Consider the following 20,520-nt stretch of genomic DNA (forward strand, 5'->3'; position numbering starts at 1 on the left):
TATGATGGCAAAAAGCAATAATTACTTGGAAATATGTTCCACTTCATTTGTGATGTGGCACAAACAAATTAAAATCATAATAAGATACCACTTCATATAGACCAGGCTGGCTAACCTAAAAGAAGTAGACAAAACAAGGGTGGGTAAGGATGTGATATAAGTATAAATTGTTATGTTTACTTTGCAAACTATTTGGCAGCACTTATTAAAACCAATATCATTATACACATATCCCATTATACACCTGTGCCATCAACAGTAAATACTCCACACAAGCGCGTATGCTTATACATTAAAAGATAAGCATGCGACTGTTGCTATCATTTTCCTAGAATGCTTAAATACTGGTAATTGCATAAATCTTATTATAATAGGTAAATTTGTGGTAGCCTATTTATACTCTCCTATATGATAAGGCAGAAAATGGGTTACAACTATACATGGCAATATGGAAGAATTACAAAACAGCATTAGAGCAAAAAAAGCCAGACACAAAAGAACACACACAATATCACCCATTTGTATAAAGTTTTTCAAAACCAGTCAAGTCTAACCTATGGTATTACAAGTGAGGAGAAAAAAATACCACTTGGTGGGGATAGGATAGTATCCTACTTCTTATTCTAGGGTGCTGGTTAAAGTGGACCTTTGATTTTGGGACAATTCCTCCAAGATATATACATATATCTGTATTTTACAATGTTGAGTTTTCTAAAATTCTTAAAGTTTTTTTCCCCACTGTGCTGACATTTTTGAGCTATACCTTTTTAGCTGGTTTTTCCAGATTTCCTATTTTAAACAGAAACTACATTTCAAAGATGCAAATTGAATTTTCTGAGCCTGGACCTACGGGACAAGAATTAGGAGACCTTCCTTTACAAAGTGGATGTGGTTATTACACAGGAGTACTCACGCTGTCAAAAGTCGGCAGTTCTCGTGAACATGTGAGTACAGCAATGCTATCACTTAAGGTACGACCCTTCCACAGCTGGGAGTCCAGTCAGCAGTGTCCACTAATCCTATACGTACAGATATTCAGCAACATAGCAACCAAGCCCTAAAATAGTGTTGAAACAGATGCTACGTCATTTCCTCATCATTTTCCAGATTTTGATTTATTCTGTATGGCATCCCTTACTGCATCTGTCGTATTTCCCCATAAAGACCCAGTTCACCCAAAACCCACTTTGTTTCTAAATCTTATCTAGACTCAAGTTGTCCCAACTGCTTGAAATTCTTAACTTCCCAGTGTTTCCCATGCACAACATTCCTCAAAGCCCAAGCGACATGCACATTTCTCAAAATTCTCTCTTTTCAATTCCCATTATGTTTTGTCTACTTCTCTACTAACAAGGCACCCCCATAACAGGCTTCCATTATTGGGTGTCAACCACATGTCAAGCTCTATGGTAAATGTCTTACCTCAGTTTGTAATCCAATCATTTCTAAAACACTGAGTGCATTCTTGATTTTTAATAAATTATGAAACAAATTAGTAGGAACCATGAGAATGAGATATTATTGTCTCATTTTTAAAGCTAAGTATTAGACACAGTTGGGGACTTTATGACTTGGAGTTCAAAACCAGAGCTAGCAGACTGCAATGCCGAGTGATCTACCCAAAACAATCTTAGTTTACCATTGGTTGCTGCAAGTGTGACCTCACAGCACGATAGATTCAGGCATGAGAATGTTTCTATCTGCAACACTATTATGACTGTGTGTGTACAACAAAGCAAGGGGAACAGTGGCATTAATCTACTTCAATGCCTAGGACATCATAACATACCTTGTTGAATAGAGGAATCATAAAATTGGAAACACATAGATCTATAGAGCATTACTTGTAGCTATCAACAAAACTACCTGTGTTACTTCATGTTGCGATAGTAGGACAAAGAGCATTCACAGTTTGCAGAAGTGCTGTCCATAGCTCAGTAAGGTCAAGGAACGTGCTGAAGGCCACACTGCAAAGAGTAGCAGTAACTGGGATTAGAACCCACTGATTCTTAATATTTTTTAATTCTTAATACTATGCCAGGTTTTTTCCACCAAAAACTCCCTTAAAAGACACAGATATCTGCAAGCTTTAGCAGGGAACACTGCTAGTTTCATAACAGAGGACTAACGAGAACACACTTCTCTTTTCAATAGACATCACTTTTAGACTTATTTTGTTCCCGCTGTTTTGGATGCAGGTTTCTATCCATCCTTCAGAAGCCTTATTCAAATACCTTATTCTCCGGGAAGTCTTCTCAGATTTTATACTCCTCTAATGCATTCAACAAAGTGCCCTGGTGGATCTAATATGCAGGAGGCAGTAGGTAAGATATTAGGGATTCATTGGTGAATAAAAAAAATCATAATCTGCTGCCCTAGATCTTACATTAATGAAGAACACATGCAGTACCCTCAAATGCAACTTCCAACTGTGGTAAGTGTCACAAGTGCAAAGTATAGGGAGTTTTAAAGGAGTACAATGGAGCGCTGGAGGTCAAAGAAAGCCTCCTAGTGTTCAGGGATGTAATTAACCTAGAATCACAGTGCTCCGAGCCTGCACTCACTCTGCTGCCAGTGCTTTATTTTCCTCCAGTCCATGAGTAACACAGAGCAGATCCATGTCATATTCACACCTGGCCCCCTGCCACAGAAAACTTGCGTGGCTCATTACAGGTGGCCCTCAGATCTCATGAACTGGATTTTAGTATTATCATTAGAGTATTGTCCCTGCCATCCTTGAGACTGCCATCGCTATTAGAGGAAAATGCAGAAGGTGTCTGACTGAACGCGAGCCTTGTGCATTGAAGTCTATTTTAACTGCACCTTCTCGGCATCTGAAGACTGAAAGCAACAATTTGTTGATGACAACAGAAATGAGAAAGCTGAATACCTCCAGCTCCTTCTCCAAAATGCTAATTTGCTTTTGGAGTCTCTTCTCCATTTCCTTCACAGCAATTTCACAAGCTATGGCTTCTGTTAATGACTGTGTGCAAATGCAATTTGATGATTATGTTTTGTATGAAGCCTGGTTAGAACACTAGCACAGAAGCAGGACAGCAGAGATGGGGATATTACTGGCCAGTCCAGAACAGAGAGCGCAGATGCCACCGTGATGAGATAAGACATTCACTTAGAAGAGCTTTAAAAATTAGAACTATGCTTCTTTGGGGAAGAACAAAAAGGGAAAAGAAACAAATGTGAGAGAATGAAAAGATGAAAATAAAGTGTTTGTAGATGGGGAGGGGAGGACGGGGTGAGGGGAGGGCAGAGGTAAGGGGAAAAAATGAGAATCAAGACTTGCCATGTAGAGGTACATGATCCCAACAATGAATGTAACTGTACTGTATCCCTAAAATGTACCAATAAACTCAATAAAATTTTTTAAAAAATTAGAACTATGCTTCTTTTCTATCCTCAATGCCTCTTTGCCTAACATCCTCCCTGCCTAACATGTTTGACAAGGAATGCTCTGAGGGCTAAGAAGATAAATTCCAGATCACACAGTAAGCGAGAGATAAAATTGAGATCTTGGCATCCTGACATATCTTTTTTAATTCATTAAGATCATTGGTACTTTTTAGGTATACAAAATGATGACATTCATCATTGGGAATTTATACTCTTACATGATACATCTTTGATGTATCATGTAAGAGTATAAATGCTCCCCATTTTCCTGCCCTCCCTTCAACCCCTCCACCCCGTCCTATTTACAAAGATTTTCTATTTTTTTTCTTTTCTCACAGACTCTTCCTACTATGCCTATTTATTTTAATAATGTTTCAAAAGCATGAAATTCCAGGTTGGGTGGGGACTTCTTTTGAGTGAAGGACTACATCAGTGGCAAATTTAGTGTAAATTTCTCTCTGTGGCATGGCATGCTATCCCTTCACCCTCTTTCCCCCTCTTTCTTTAGGGTGCTGGTTTTGAAATGAGCTGCAACACTGCCATAAGCTTCTTCCTGTGCTCATGCTGTGCACACTGCCACCTGAACTAAAAGAGCCAACCTTATCCACGCCAGTTGGAGCTATACCCTTCTTCTCAAGCCCAGCTGAACTTTGCTAGGCTAGTCAGTGTACATTCCAAATGTCCATTGATGTATACCATCGCCCTGCAAGCAGTCTCGCCTGCAAGACTGCTCACCTCCAGTCAAGGGGAAACAGAAGTTTGAGCAGAATGCAGCCTGGCCACTCTAGATCTAGCTTGAGAGCTCTCAGCTGTGCATGGAATCGCTACCCTCCACACAGCCACTGTCCTGCTGGGTAGCCGGACTGCAAGCTGACCCTACCCTCTATGAGGAATCATTCCATGAGAGGAGGCTGGAAGCTGTGAGCCTCTCAAGGCCGTGCCTTGGAAGGAAATCAGTGTCACTTCTGCTGTGTTCTATTTGTTTAAGCCAGGTGGCAGAGCTGACCCAGATTTGAGAGAGGAGAGAAACATAAGGTCAACTTGTGAAAGAGCAGGTGAGCCAAGACAGGAAATATTATTGTAGGCACCTTTGGAAATTAAAAAAAAAAAAACAAAAAAAAAACAGACTGTAAAGGTGGGGATCGTATTCCTTGGAGTCAGAGATTTCAAATCTGCCATTTGCAGTGTGTCTGTGGAGTTGTTTTACCTCTCTGAGCTTCAGGGCGCTCATCTCTAAAGTGAGCATAATAGCATCTACCTTACAGAATCACTTAAGGGAATACATAAAATAACAGTTAAAAGAAGCTTTATACCAGAACCCATACAGTGAAGCTCTATAAGGATCTGCTATCAGTAGAGAGGCCACAGACAGTAATTTATTATCCAAGTATAGACAATTTTGAGAGTGAAAGGAAGAGTCAGCTGGTTGACATCATCTAAGAATGATACACGTACACATAGGGATTTATATTCACCTCCAGCCAACACAATCATTATCCCTTGAAATGAGAAAGATCAAGCGAAGACTAAAATTCAGAGAGATTAGTGAACTTGTCCAAGTTCACTCGGTCACACTCACTTGCACACTCATGCATTTCCTCTTCTGTGCCAAATACTGAACCAGACAAAGTGTACCCTTGCCATTTGGGGGCTTAATCTAGGACAGAGAAGCTAATTCACCAAGCAAGTAAGCAACTAATTTCTTATAATATGTCTATTGAGTAAATGTATCTGTAAAGGAAGAGAGAATACACCAGTGGGCATGCTTTCTGAAAGAAAGAACACACTGATTCAAATGGCCGAAACCAGTGGTCCACACCCTTACCCTGTGGGCCTCGCCTTACACACGTTTCTATAAAGAAAGTTTCATTGAAACATGGACACAGTCATCTCTTCATACATTTTTTATGGCTACTGTCATGTTATGATTGTAGCACTCAGTTCTGCCTATGGACCACATGGTCTGCAACGCTTAACATATTTCCTATCTGACTTTTACATCAAAGCTTTTCTGGCCCCTGGATTAAACAATAGATAAAAGAGTTATCTGCTGTAACTAAAGATTCAGTGGAACATGATACCATGTCCTAGATCAATGTCATCCTGGGGGACTCAGGCTCCTCTTTCTATTCTGTGACCTTCAGTTTACAGCTTTTTCCAAGATTGGATCCCTTTTTACAAGATGGCTATAGATATTCCAGATTTATTTTCTCATAAAATCCAGAGGAGAATGTCCACCACAGAATACAGCACTCCTAAATCACCTCTCTTGGAGAATACATAAAACAAACAAACAAACAAAAAATCCTTCTCATAATTCCCCCACAATGCCTCACCACAAGGCATTGGCCAGAACTGAATCTGGTCCTCTTCCTAAACCAGGCACTGGGGAGGGCAGGAACAGAGAAGCTTGGCAAATGCCAATCAGCTTAATCCTAAATGCCAGCTCAGGCTGGGTATTCATGTGCCCATGCTCCAAAACTAAACACCACATGCTCTACACAACAAGATATCCTCTGTCACTGCACCTGTTACCCAGCCACAGCCCCTAATACTGTGAACTTCTTTGTAGTCTTTAGCATGTCCTCTGACCCAGATGTGTTTTCTTCCTTTTCTTTTAACTATTTTTCCCCAACCTTCTACTTTTCCCATTTTCCTTAATGTCTATAGTTATAGCTAGGTTAGATTTGTCCACTAATCTCCCACTAGAATGCGAGATTTAAGGCCAATGACCATAGCTAATTCATTTCCACACTTACCTTTACTCTGTCTAATGCAGTATAAGCACACAGTACATCCTTAACATGAGTCCACTGAACTGGACGTGGTAGCCTAGATCCATGGCTCTTCTTGCTGCAGTTTGTTGGGAAAGATAAAGATTCTGAAGCCTTGATATTCTTCCAATGGCCAGATGCCCAACCAAAGGCCACAGAGCAAAGGAGGCATAACAGCAATCTGCTGTACACAGTAGCAAAGGGCCAAGGGTCTATGTGAAGGATCTTTAAGGCCCTAACAAAACAAAGTCTGAGTTTTCTATTCATGAAGAACCACAGGAGAGTAAATAAATTACTGGCTTACTATTATATATTAGGACCTGGGAAGCATTATGTGAGTGTTTAATTCTTGTAGAAATACCATTACACAGGTGTGATATCTATCTCATAGATGATGAAAGTCATGGTCAGCAAAGTCAGGTGGATAAAAACCACCATATAAGAAGATGGAGGTTCCACCTGAGTCTCCCTGATTCCCAAACACATGACTTTCTTCTCGGCCATATACTTGGCTTCTAATCAGCAATTTAAGAATTTCATCCCAGTGGGAAGAGAAAATAGGTTTGTTAGAGAAGGAGCGATATCGAGGGTTGAGAAACTCATTACAAGCTGTTTCAATGGTCCAGAAGAGAGGAAGAAGCCTGTTTCTGCACACTGTTGCCAGAAATCAGCACACAGGGAAACTAAGCAGGTAAAGGGAAGAGAGCAGGTGCAGATAGTACAAATGCAACCACCTTGGGAAACCACAGACTTTTCTGCTTATGCCACAATTACTAAATCAAAGCAGCAACAAAATCTCTCTTGGGATTCTTTCTCTGACTCTGGGGACACTTTCTAAGCTTAGACAAGCTATAGTCACAAGGACAAAATATTATTAGTTTAGCTGTGTTTTAGCTCCAGTTTTCTCTATGAATCATGTGTGCATGAATCATAATCACCATTTTTCATATTTTGGAAGCAGATGTATAATTTTTCTTACCCAAGAAAAAAATTCAATTGCTGACTAAATATGAACCTAATGTTGTTTCTGAATCTCTTTGATTTATTCAATCCTGATCCTTCATTTTTGAGAAGAGTCAGAATAATTAGCAAAGTTAGAAGGAGAAGAAGGAGGAGGAAGGAAGAAGGAGCAGGACATAGAGAAAGAGGAGAAGAAGGAGGAGGAAGAAGTGGAGTAGGAGGAGGAAGAGGAGGAGGAGGAGGAAAAGACTTTATTGAGTATTTGTCCTGTCCTTGATTCCATTTTTATTTTTTTAAAAGATAAGTGTTAATTTCCTGTTTTATATGTGAGGAATCTTAGCCTCCTGTAAGCAATAAAGCTGTTTCCAGGTAAGTTGTGTTAAACATCAAATCATATATTTTTGATGGCCTGCCCAGCTTTGCCAGGTTATAGTATTAAGGAGTGATCTTAGATTGACCAACTCTAAAGAATCATTTTCCTTTTTATCCCACTGGAGATAACATTCAATGCTCTTCCCAATGTGGCAATTGTCTACTGTCATCTTGGGGTACTTCATTACCAACTGGAAGCTAATTATCCCCGAACTCATTGACTGTGTAGGAAATGGGGATGCTGATCAAGCCTGGTCCTTGGAGTTGATACGAAGCACATGGTCAGGGACATGAGGGTCTATGACAGTGGTGCACAGCTACAACACAGTGGCACAGTCAGGCATATCCACCTACCTGCCACCGATAACCAAGGTTCCTCTGGCACAATACCTGTTCTTCCTTCTGGAGAAAATGAAAAACTTCCACATGTGTCCAAAGCCATGCACCAGGTTCTGAACACAATACGCTCTATCTCATTGATGCCCTGGGCACGTGGTGAAGCTTGGTATCCACCTTGGATGGTATCCACCTTGTGTTGATGAAGAAACTGGACCTCTGCACGTTGACACATCCACAGGTGTACAACTTTATGGTATAGCTCACTACCGTACTCAAATACACTAATGGTCCTATTGCATTCAACTATATTACTTATTAACAATCAGTAATAACATTGATAACATTGCCTATCAAATACAGTGGTAGTATCTAGAAATAGTTTGTGCACAGATCTTTGGCTTTTTGGGTATTTCAAATACATTATCATATCAGACTTCAATAGTCTCTAAAATTTAGAACTGCAATAATCATTTCTAAATAAACCCACAAAAAATGAATCCAAACACATATTTGAAGCTCAAAACAGGCTTCTGTTCTGCTTTTAAAATGATCTTTGTAAATTGCAGTTTTTGTCATATAACCCTTTTGTTTAAAAATTGTACAGCAGACTCCAAATCTGGTTGCTCAGTGGAATTAATGTAAAAATTTTCAGTCCCCTGGCTTAAGACCGGGGGTCCAGGTTCAGCAGTTATTTAAAAATCATCTTTTTTTTTTGCCTTATTCATTAGGGACATTTCAGCCATCTACAATCCTACATTTTCTGACCTTCAGACTATACCATCTCTGTGGCAACCTGTGGGGGATACTGTACCAGGAGGGCTCCAACACCCTCAGTGCACAACAGGGTTATAGAAGAGGTGAATCCTTTACTTCATCCACAGTGATATTCAGGGGGTGTCTAACATAATGTTTATTTCATATATGATGATTGGATACTGGAGAGGGACAACATAGAACTGAGCGAAATTATTGGTGATAAAGTGACAAGCAAACCTCAATCTGGAAGAAGAAACAGTCATTGAGAGTAACCTGTAAGGCCAAGATTTGTGAATGGAGAAAGGTCACACTTGCATGGTCCCTTCTTCCACTTCCTGGGAAAAGATCCCTGAATGTTCTGTGATATGTATTGCTTGTCACTGTTACATAAAGGGAGTAACGTTAGTATGGAAAGGAGAAGCGGCCGATCTGTAGGAATGTTTGGAGAAATATAATCATCAAACTGGACCGCTACTATCACAGTGCCTGCTCATTTTGCCAGGTTCCTTGGTGCTCTGAGCCCTGCCTTTCGTGAAGTGCAGTGTCTGCCTAGGCTGAGTATCAGATGATCTCCTCATGGAATCAAATATGTCAAGTCTCAAGAGGGAATAATGTAAACACCTAGCAGCACTCTCAGCTTGAGGTCTGAACCAGGTTGTTTGTAAACCAAAGTACATCTCATACTTGTATGAAAAGATGAACAAGGCATTCCTGTACTTTGCTGGTCTGATTAAGTTGGAAAATCACAAGTATCCCAGTGCAAACTCGAAATAGAAAAACTTTATACAGCAGGTTCACATAGATGGACATAATTGATTCAGGCTGATTTGGCCATCAAATCTGACTAGAATGTGACTTTTCAAACAATGAAAGAAAGGCAATAGGTCTTAATAGTTCAATAAGCTGATGATATTTTTAAAGGGCTACGCAACCTTCAGCAAATCATTTAACCTTTCTGAGTCTTAATTTTTTGCTCCACAAAATGAGAATAAGAACCTACCTCACATACTTGTTAGGAGAATAAAATTAGGTAATTTCTTTACTACAATCACTGTCATATCACATCCACAGGAAAATAAATTTCTTTTTCTTGCTCATTGGATTCTTGAGCGCAGACAAATACTGATTAAAAAGGAAGCCATAGATGAGGAGAAGAAAGCTCAAATGTTCTGCCTTGTTTTGAGGCCCCAGGCTCTGAGCCCATAACCAGAAGGGGCTCTTCTCCTCTGACTGCCATTCTGCAGTTCACATACCAAGCCAGCAAGTCTGCGATGCACTTCTATTTCTGATGGAAATATGTTATGTTGTTCAGCAGTTTAGAAAAAGGAAGAAAAAAAGCAAATACAGTTGGACAAGGAAGAAGAATGCAGACAGCTAAAAGCCCTGGATTAAAACTTCTGTGCTGGCCAGGGATTTAGGTCAGCTGTGCCGCTGCCTGCCTCACAAGTGTGCAAGGTCCTCAGTTCAATCCCAGGTGCATAAAAATCTTCTGTGCTTCCATTTCCTGGTGGCAGGACCTGTGGCAAGCTGCTTGCACCTCAGTTTCTTGGGCTGTAAAGTGAAAATAAACCCACCTTGCAGCAGCATGAAAGGAATCAAAGGTACAGTGGCTCATTTTTCTCTTTTCTATTAGCATATTTTTTCAGAGCATAATGCTTACATTCATTGTGGGGCGTGAGCTACATGTACCTGACATATCTGTATTCTATTTATGTCCCTTCCTCTCCACCTTCGCCCTGCTCCCTTCATCTCTTGGTCCCCTTTCCATTTGCAAAAGTACCTCCCTGTGTCCTATTGTCTGTCTTTTATTTTGGTATTTAACTTATTTACACTTTAGGTTTCTCATTTAAGAGAAACCATATGATATTTAAGCTGTGTGTCTTATTATTTTCCTTAACACCGTGGATTCAAGCTCACAGTGGCTTTCTAAGAAAACAAGGCACTAGTGCAAACCACCCACCCATGACTTACTGCAGCCATTCTGAGAAACAAAATATTCTTATCTCTAATACCAGCACTTATGAAATAACTAAATGATCACAATCATCTGAACAGCACAAAGATTTGGCAATTTGGTTCATGTACTAATACTAAATTCACCTATTCTTTGAATATTCTTGTTTTTCTAGCTAAAGAATTTATTTGTGCTTCATTTCACTCACCTATAAAAACAGAGTACAAAAATAGTCACCTTTTTTATCTGAGAAACCTGCTCATTTTAATTAACCTAAAAAGTTTCTAGAGATTCATGTTTGTAAAGCACTTTGACATCTTAAGAATAAGAGGCAATTTAAATGCAAAGTTTTATTATAACATCATTTTTATGATTATCACTCAAAGGGCTCTCCAGCAACATGGAGCTTCTAGAATTCCACACCTCTCACCTGAGAGAAGCACTGTGCAGCCTACTCAAGGACCAGGTTCTCAGGACTCTCTGAGAGTTCTTGTATTTCTGTTTCTTCCACACACATACACACACACAAAGAAAAAGCAAAGTTGGAAACTATACTAAAAGAAAATATTAAAGAGGCTAGAATTTAATTGCCTGCAGTTACCAGCTAAATGCTGATTCTTCATAAATCTACAAATTAAGTTCAAATGCACTTCTGAACTCTGTCAAAGAAAAAACAGCTAGGCAGTAGGTAATAAATGTTATTTTCTGGATTATTGCAATGGGAGAAATGAAACCCCAAATACAATGGGTTCATTTTTTAGTAGAACATAAGCCAATGGGAATTTATAATGAATGAACAGGGTATGTTATGGGTAATTGATGGAAAACTATTAAGAAAGAATATGAGGAATATGGGAGATTCTGGATGAACTGATCCAGTAGGGCTCTAGCTAAAGTTAGGTCAGGGCAATCAGACATGACAGGGAAGAATAAAAAGGATGAGGAACCTGATCAGGAGTTGAGAGTCATCAGGTACAGTGGGTGTGGGTGCCTCCTGAAATGACATATCAGGTTGTTTTGAAAAAAAAAATGTATTTTATGAGGAAGGGCTCAGATGGGCCCAGGAGAAGGGTCAGGAGCAGAAGTAAAGCTTAGCCAAGTGAAGCATCTTTGTCAGCTCCAGATATTTCAGAGGCAATTCAAAATCATGGGCAAATTACAATACTATAATGTCCAGAAGCTTCCTAGATCTCTTCTGCCATCACTGCCCAGAAGATCCACCCCATTTCCTTCCCTCTTCCTGTGGAGGTCCATCTTCTCACCTCCCTTCCCCAGCACCTCATCAGTCCCCCTCACTATCAGGCCCCCTCCTATGTTCTCTAGTGCAAATAACCCAGGTCTTGAAGACAGACCACCAGAACCCGGATGATTACTTTTCCGCTGGTTAATCTTTCTGGACCTCTGTTTCCTCCTCCTGAGGATGTTATATGTATCTGGCCATAATTCACGAGATGTACCTATGAATTTTCATTGGCAACTTGTGGGTCCTCAGTGAATGAAAGCTATACTATTAGCAGTGTTCACTATCATTGGCTGCCATCATTACTGGCTGTGGTAGCTCTTTCTAAAGGATGATGCTATAGTAGATTAGCATGTGTATGACTGTGTCAAACTACTACAGAAGTGGTTTAGAAACCACAAACCCTCAAACATGGTAAAGGGCTGATGCTTCATCAGTGCTTAATGCTACACATCATTTTATTTAAGACTAAAGTCCAATATGACTGAGAAGATTCCCAGCAGATTACCTTTCCCAAAAATCAAACTTAGAAACAGTGGATAACACAAAACACATCTACCTCATGTGAAGGTGATATGGATTTAAAACAGACATGTTCTCAAAGACAACTGACATTTCAAGAAGGGAAGGAATATGATAAGTGTCTATTTATATGGCTTCTAGCATGGGGCAGTGATGTAAAAGACTTGAAGGGTCAGAGGACAGAGTTCAGGTAACAACATCTTCTGGAATGTGAGAGAGGAATGTGGGAAGGAAAGAACCAGAAAAGGGAGCAAAAAATTCTATATTCAAATTAGATCCAAATTTCTGGCTGAGTCCAGCCATGGATGTGAGGGGCAACTCCAAAGCTGCACTCAGTAAAAAAGTCCTGAACTGAACACGGTCCTGGGGTACCTCAGAGATGAAGCGCCTAAAGCCTGAGGAGCCAAGCTAGGCTTCCTAGAACAAGGGAGTGGAAAAATAATTAGAAATGATCTAGGCAAAAGTAAAGGGAGAGACACTAGGTCACAGAGAGCCTGTTACAAGAATGTGCTCAAGTATTTGTGAGAATATATCAGTACCTTTACGCAATAAAACTTTAATCATTGTTCAATAAAAGTTTTATTGCCTCTGGAAAAAAAAGAAAGGTACTGAATGAGATTTGCACTGGTGCCCCAAAGTCAGAGTTCACAGTTTGATTTCAACTAGTTACTTTCCCACTACAGTAAACAGCCAACAAATAACAATAGTAAAAACAACATGAACAACAACAGCACTCAGGAGAGGGTTTTTATAAAATGTAGTCTCTACAATACAGCATTCACAATACCTAGGACATGATCCAACATTGCTCAACATGAGAAGAAAAATGAAATTGTGACCCATTCTTTAAAAGAAAATAGTTGATGTACACTAATTCCTGGACGTCCTGGATACTGGAATTAGAAGTATTGTAACTTTTCTTAGTCACAAATGGAAAACATGCTCATAATCAATAAAAAATAGCCACGAAGCGAACATGTCCTCAGATTTCAATGAGAAAAAAGTGAAGAATTTTGTAAAGTTCTAAAGTTTTTATCACAAAAAGATATTCATTTTTGGAAAATACAATTTATCCAATGATAAAATTTTTGGAAGACCAGCTACTTGGACCCAGTAGACTTATAAATCAATATAATCACTAATGAATAATTAGAAGGTAATTAATGAGCATTTACTATATTTCAAATACGGTTCCAGTTGCCAAAACATAGACCTGACCTAAACAAATTACAAGCCTTCTATTCTATATTTATCATTAATTATGAATGCTTGTGTGGGGAAGTAGCTTATATCCTACAGCTGGTAACTGAGACATTTGAGTCTACAAAAATCCTATTTCATGCTTTCTGTTCTCATTTTTCGCACCAAAACTCTAATATATTAGTCTAGATATTAAGAAGTTGTCTTTCCATGGAAAATCTGTAGCTATCGCTAAATCTGTCACTCATTCTCAAATGAATGTTGCGTATTTATCATGTGTTGGTGTCTCAGCTAAGTACCAAGATCCCAAAAATATGAGCAACTATACCTCTGAGGGGCTCAGAGACCCTTGATGATGAAGTCTCACACACACACACACACACACACACACACACACACACACACTCACACGATGATTAAAGTTCACCCTTGACTGAATCACCCAGTCAAGGAGAACTGCTAGAGCAGGCAATGCATGAGTTATATCTTGAAGGAAGCACTACAGAGTCAGACTGAAAATTGAGTACTATATTCAAAACCAGAGTAACAACCACACAAATGCTCACACAAAGTGTACAACAAACAAAACTTACGTGCCTTTCAGAAATACACACTGTCCTCCTACCACAAATGAAATTCCTAGTCTCTGGTGTGTCAGTCCAATGAAACAAGACTAGCAACAGACCGCACAATTTCAGTTGTGATAGTTTTGAGGAAACAAGCCAGGTAGGAGGCAGAGTGATGGGAGTGGGGTGGGTAGCAAAAGGATATTTTAGATAAGGTAGTCAGAGAACTCTAGGAGAAGATATTTGAACAGAGAAGAGAGTAAAGTAAGAGACAGAGCCCTTTGGTCATTATAGCAGGAAGGGTTAGGACAGAAGGAATAAAAACTGTGAAAGCCCTGATTTAACATAGTTGAGAATTTGAAAAAAAAACATCCAGATGGCAGATTAGCTGAAGCAGAGTGAATGTGACACAGAGAGCCAGAAGATGAGGTCAGAGAGATAGCGGGGGCTGAGCATTTGGGGCTTTGTGGGCTATGGCATGGCTTCTGTACGGAATACGGTACAAATAGGAGCACTGGAAGGTATTGAACCTCATGATACTGCATGATAACATTTGGATTTCAGGAGATTCCTAGCATTGTTGTATAGGAGCAGGCTGCCTGTGAAGGAAGATGGAATGAAGGGTAGCAGTTAAAACGCTACTGCAAAAAATTAGGCAAAGGATGGTGGCTGCTTGGGCCAGGTTGGCACTGCAGGAGACGAGAAGTGGTCAGAGTGTGGGGACACTTTGGATGTCGAACTGTTGTGCTGCCTATGGGTTTGGATGTGGGAAGAAGTATCAAGGATAATTCCAAAACATTTGACCTGCGTAACCACTAAATTTAATTTCACTCACTGAAATGGGAAGGATGATAGGGAGAAGCTGGGCAGTGAAGAGGGTTGAGGAAAACTAGTGGTGCAATTTTTCTCTGCCTTTAGAAGCCACTAAACATCTGCATGGGCATGTCAAGCAGGCAAATGTACACAGACCTTACATCTGCAGACCAGGGTCCGCAGCACAGTAGACAGCAAATGTACAAGTGGTCAGCAGGTAGTGGATATTAAAACCTTAGACTTGGTGATGTGACCTAGAGAACATGAGTCAGTAGGAGAGAAATTCAAAGACTAATCTTTTGGGACATAGGATAGAAGGGCCACATGTAGCTAAGGAGAAAGATATAGCCCACAACTGATATAATTTAAAAGCTTAAAACAGCTCAAAAATTTTTTGACATGGTAATTATATAGTACATTCAGTCCTAAGATCTCCATAGAGGGAAGCATGAGAGAAACATGACGTCACATGAGAAAAGTGTGGAAGGTAGTAGCATCCACAGCACGCACTGACTGAGGGCTCCTTATTGTCACAGACTGTCCAAGAACTCATGTGCATACATTTCTCCTCCCAAGAAGCCTACTGTTGATGGGGAAACCAAGGCTCAGGGAAGTAAAGAAGCTCACAAAAACTATAGCATAAGGGTATTTCAGAACACAACCTCCTCTGCGGGACCAGAACCCAGGCTCTAAGCCACCACCCTGTACTTCCAGGAATAGGCCACAGTGGTGAGAGGGCTTCTTGGTCAATCGCTCTACTATGTAGGAAGAGAGCACCTATTATACTCCAGGCATTGCTGGAGATGCTGGGGACACAATAGAAAAAAGGGTTACACTAAATGAAAGGAGAAAGATGCCAGCAATGAACAGTATCTGTATGTTTAGACAGGGAGTATAATAGAGGTTTATGTCTTGTCCTAGACAACTAAGAACCATCAAGTGCACCACAGTAGCCTGAACTGCCCTAAACAATAGCCCATCCTCGCTTCGCACATACCTTATAGTGAAATGTGGGTATTCCTGTACTACTCACTGAAATGGTGGTTTTACATCTCCTCATCCTCAACATAAAGCAAGCCCTCTGAGCCTGGAGGCAGGCTGTGGCTTCTTTTCCTCTAGCCTGTGGCTAGCCTAGTGCCTGACACAGAGTAACTTCTAGCAGATACACTGGTCAGGCTATTTAATAAAATGCTACAGTGACTGCAATCAGCCTTCCAGAGGGCTGCATTTTATCTGTGAGTGTTTCTTGTCATTTGACAGGATACTTTCCTTGCCCCATAATAGCAACAGTGACCTTGTGGGTGGGGCAAGGAGGTCACCGAGCAACATGTCAACAGTGGCACATGTGACTTCTGTTCAGTAATTGGTACCTGAAAAAAACAAGTAGGTCAACACATTAGCCTGACTCAGAACATCTCTCACCAGGCCATTAGCCTTTAGAACACACAGATCTCAATTAACATTCACGGAAATTGAATTATTTCCTACCCATTTGAAGGCCTTCATTTATCCATGGGAAGCTTTCCAAGGCAAAGGTTCCAATGCTTGTATCCTTGAAAGTCTTTGTGACAGCCCAAGCTCAAAAATGGTACTCTTCCAGATTACAAAGTATCTTTACGTAAATTATCAATTACCCTCTCATAATGGCTCTGAATGTATGATATAAGGGGAAATTGCAGCAGGTTAAACATTAAATAATGTTTGAACCTTGAGTAGCTAAGCAGGAATAAGCCAAGTCTGCCTGATCACAAATTCCATGCTTAATTCCTGACACCCATGCTTAATTCCTGACACCCATGCTTAATCGACTACACTGATGATGCTGAACCTTTAGAGACAGAGCATGCAAATTACAAACTGCAAAACCTACGTATTTATTACAAAATGCCAAGATTGCAATTAAACCTGAATACTGAGATTTCAGTTTAGAAAAGACAACTGTCATCCGATGCCTAGCTGGTGAGGTGAGTCGGCGCCGGTGCTGAAGGAGAGGGCTCTGTGTGCCTGCTCCAGCACACGTGCCATGGGTTTGTCAAAACTGCACTACCAGATGCGATCCACTACACTGGATTTAAGCATATGTTTATCTTTAGTCCTCCAGGAAATGCTTCATACAATGATCCCCCAAATAGTGAATTAACATACTGGGCTCCTGTGATGGGAGTCACTGCGGGATTCCCAGCTTCTGGGAATAGGCATGATGCATGTCAGCAAATGGACAGAATGTGCTACTTATTTTAAGCCCAACTGTGTGTCTGATGCCAACCCTAACTCCTCTTCTAGGTATGCAGTGGTGGGTCCCCTGTGACCAATGCAGAAACTGGCAAGGAGAAAGTTTGTCTGTCAAGTGTTACAACATAAGTAGAAATGGTAGACCTAGGATTTCAGCAGTAGACCAGTTCTTAGCTCTGACAACACATGCTTTCTATCACTTGGGTCACTCCTTCAAGTCCAGGATGAAATAAGGGAATCACTCGTGGGTCTCAGGAGGCAGAACAGTAACGCTGGCTTACTTGTGCCAAAAAGTTCCAGTTGGAGAACTGGAGAAGGTGAGAGGATCATAGGGAGGCCAGGAGGGATAGGAAGGCTCAGTACTGAGTGATCAAGAAAGTTCCGACAGTCTTAGTAGTGGAACCTCTCGACGTCCTTACCAGGTCCTCACCACTGTGTGACAGAGCTATTGTGTCTTTGCTTTGATTTATTGCACTGAAGACGTAAAGTCCCAAGAGCAAGATACTCTCCTACCCCTATTAGGCTAGGTCACCAACCAAACAAAGGATTGGCAAGGAAAGAGCTCCGGTGAATGACTCTTCCAGGGTCCCTTGAGCCGCCATGAAGTTTGGCTTATGCCTAGGTCTACTTTGAACTGAGAATACTGGATTCTCAAGAGGCAATTCACCCAGATGAAAATTTGGATGATACTAGGAAGGAAAAAGGGATACAAGGTAGTATCACATATCTAGGATAAAAGTAAAATATGGTCTCTGTATTTTACAAAGGCTACACATTGTTACAGTTTAGATCTAAAATGGGCCCCATAGAATCACGTGTTTGGAAGGTGAATGGCTTATGAAGGCATTATAACTGACTTGGTGTTAATAAGCAGGGTCTGCCCAGAAGAAGCATGTTATTGTGGCATGGTTTTCCAGGTTGCTTTCTTAACTTTCTGCTTCCTGTCTGCCATGAGATGGGTAGCTTTCTTCTACCCAGACCATTCTGCCATGCTGCCAACCAAGCAAGGACTAAAGCTTTTAAAATAAATCTTTCCTCCTTTAAGTGGTGGATATTGGGTATTTTGTCCCAGTGATGGGGAAAGTGACTAAGACACACAGCTGACAAAGGTAAAATTAGACCTTAGTTAAGTTTCTATAATAATGTACATGAATGTATTAGTCAACTGCCTTATATATGTTATATAATAAAATCATCATCATTGCTATTCCAGATTCAGAATACAATCTTAGATTCCCTAACGCCTCACCAAATATTATTCTTGACCCTGGAAATTGGCGAGGAACTCCTGCACAGAGAAAAAGGGGAAGTATCTTTACAGAGACAAGATCAATTTAAAATCTATGGCACTTCTGAATTGTGTTCACACCACCATCCTCCTCTGGCTCTGGACTGAAACAATAGCTCTGCGATCCCATGTCTCCTCCAGAGGCAGAGCCAATTTCCACAGCTCTTGATCTAGGCTGGTTGTGACCTGCTTCAGACAACTGAGTGCAGCAGAAGTGAAGCTGGACCAATTCCAGAGCTGTGCAGCTACCTTTGTTCTTTTGGACTCCTCCTGCCACAGTGCCAGGAAGCCAAGATTAGAATGCTGACCGCAGACCTTAACAAAAGAGAAGGAAAGTGACCACCTAGACCCAAGCCACCAGAAACAGACGCCAAGCCACCTGAGATGTGCAACCTCAGGAGAGAAAGAGCATCTTTCAGAAAGTACCTGGCAGGAACAAGGGTCACCGCTATTTCTTATAGTATTTGTGATGCCTATGAATATTCTGGATGGAGAGCTACTGCTTACAGTGAAGAGATAACAAAAAAGAAAGTGAAATGAAAACACCTGGGCTTCAGGTATCAACTTACTCAGCTTTAATGGGAAAAGCAGGGTGCCTCTGTGGCAGCCCTGAAACAATCCCTGATTTCTTGTGGCTATGTGGCAGATAAAATGACCTCTCATAACTAAAATTTATCTATACAGACTGCAGAATTACAAGGAGAGTTGAACTGAAATATTTACCAACTCTGGGGCATCAACTGAAAGAGGGTGGGATACTGACACTTTGAATGGGGGCGTTGGACTGCATTCAGACTAAACTGGAAATCTCCAACTTTATCCACCATCATCATTACTAAACAAAGAGCTGAATATGCTACCCTAAACACAGCTTTACACACTATTTGCTTTTTGTAAAAATAAAAGTCTTTTTTCCCCACTAGCACATACACTCTATGAATGCAAACAATTTCATTTCCTTTAGTTATTACCTAAAATAGTGCATGTCCAGAGCACACACTTAATAAAGAATTTTCCAGCAAAGAAGAGATAGAAATTAGAAATTAAAGAGCAAGAGGGCAAAAAGGGAAAAAGAAGAGGACTGAAAAAAAGGAGATAGATGCCAGATAGATAGATAGATAGATAGATAGATAGATAGATAGATAGATAGAAAATCATATATGCAAACAATGTAAATTGATGTCACTTAAAGAATTTATATATCTAATTAGCTAGATAAGTCTTTATGCAATAGTTAAAGCATATAACAGGTAACTTAGTTATCCCCTCCCTCCAATTTTACAAATGAGAATGTGGAGATAGTAAAGCATTGAATGTTTTGTTCAAGGTGTGTTTTCACAACACTGAAGCCCAGCTTTTCCTAGTCTAGTGGAGCTGGTTTAGAAGGAGAGTGATCCTGTGTTATCAGGTCAGATGAATTCCAGGGCCCCCTTGTATACCAAAATCTGAGATGTTCAAGCCCTTCACATAAAATGGTTTAATATGTAAATATAACCATATACTTCTTCCTGTATATTTTATATCCTCACTACAACTTATAATACCTAATACAGTGCGGTATGCAAATAGGTATTATTATTGCTTAAGCAATATTGACAAGAGAAAAAATGCTGTTCAATACAGGCCAGTTTTTAATAATTTTGATTTGTAGTCAGTTACACCCACAGATACACACCCTGCACTTGTGGAGGGGTGACATTAAATTTAATATGAAGAAAAAATTGACAATTACCCAAATTCTTAGCCATTTAACATCTCTTTATGGGTACTATGTGTATATGTTTCTAAGATTAATATCTCAGTTCTCAATGTGCACTTACTGAGCACCGACTGTGTGTCAGGTACCCAAAACATCCCTTGAAATGGATGCCTTCATCCATTTCATCACCATCTTTCTTTCACAGTTTTAAAAGTGCCAAGTGATTGAATGAGCTGTGATCTGGTTTCTACCTTCTGGATTCTAGAATTGATATTTCCCATTATATTATCTCCACTTGACCTCCAATATCAAACACAAGACCAAACAAAACAAAGAAGCATGAGAGAGGTGGAGAGAGACTGAGGGAGAGAGAGAGAGAGAGAGAGAGAGAGAGAGA

General features: G+C 40.2%; 1 protein-coding gene across 5 annotated transcripts in view; it reads right to left on the reverse strand.

Moving 5' to 3' along the window:
• Positions 1-20,520, reverse strand: part of Fam135b (family with sequence similarity 135 member B) — a 322,410-nt gene that overhangs the window by 253,622 nt on the left and 48,268 nt on the right. The window contains exon 1 of one of the 5 annotated variants that reach the window (XM_010629614.2): positions 914-944. The exons of the other annotated variants lie outside the window; for them this stretch is intronic. The gene's annotated coding sequence lies outside the window, so the exon portion shown is untranslated. Of the gene's footprint in view, positions 1-913; positions 945-20,520 lie in introns of those variants that run through there. 5 annotated transcript variants of the gene reach the window in all.

This window comes from Fukomys damarensis, unplaced genomic scaffold (assembly GCF_012274545.1).
Source record: "Fukomys damarensis isolate Sample0158 unplaced genomic scaffold, DMR_v1.0_HiC HiC_scaffold_5, whole genome shotgun sequence".
NCBI lineage: Eukaryota > Metazoa > Chordata > Mammalia > Rodentia > Bathyergidae > Fukomys > Fukomys damarensis.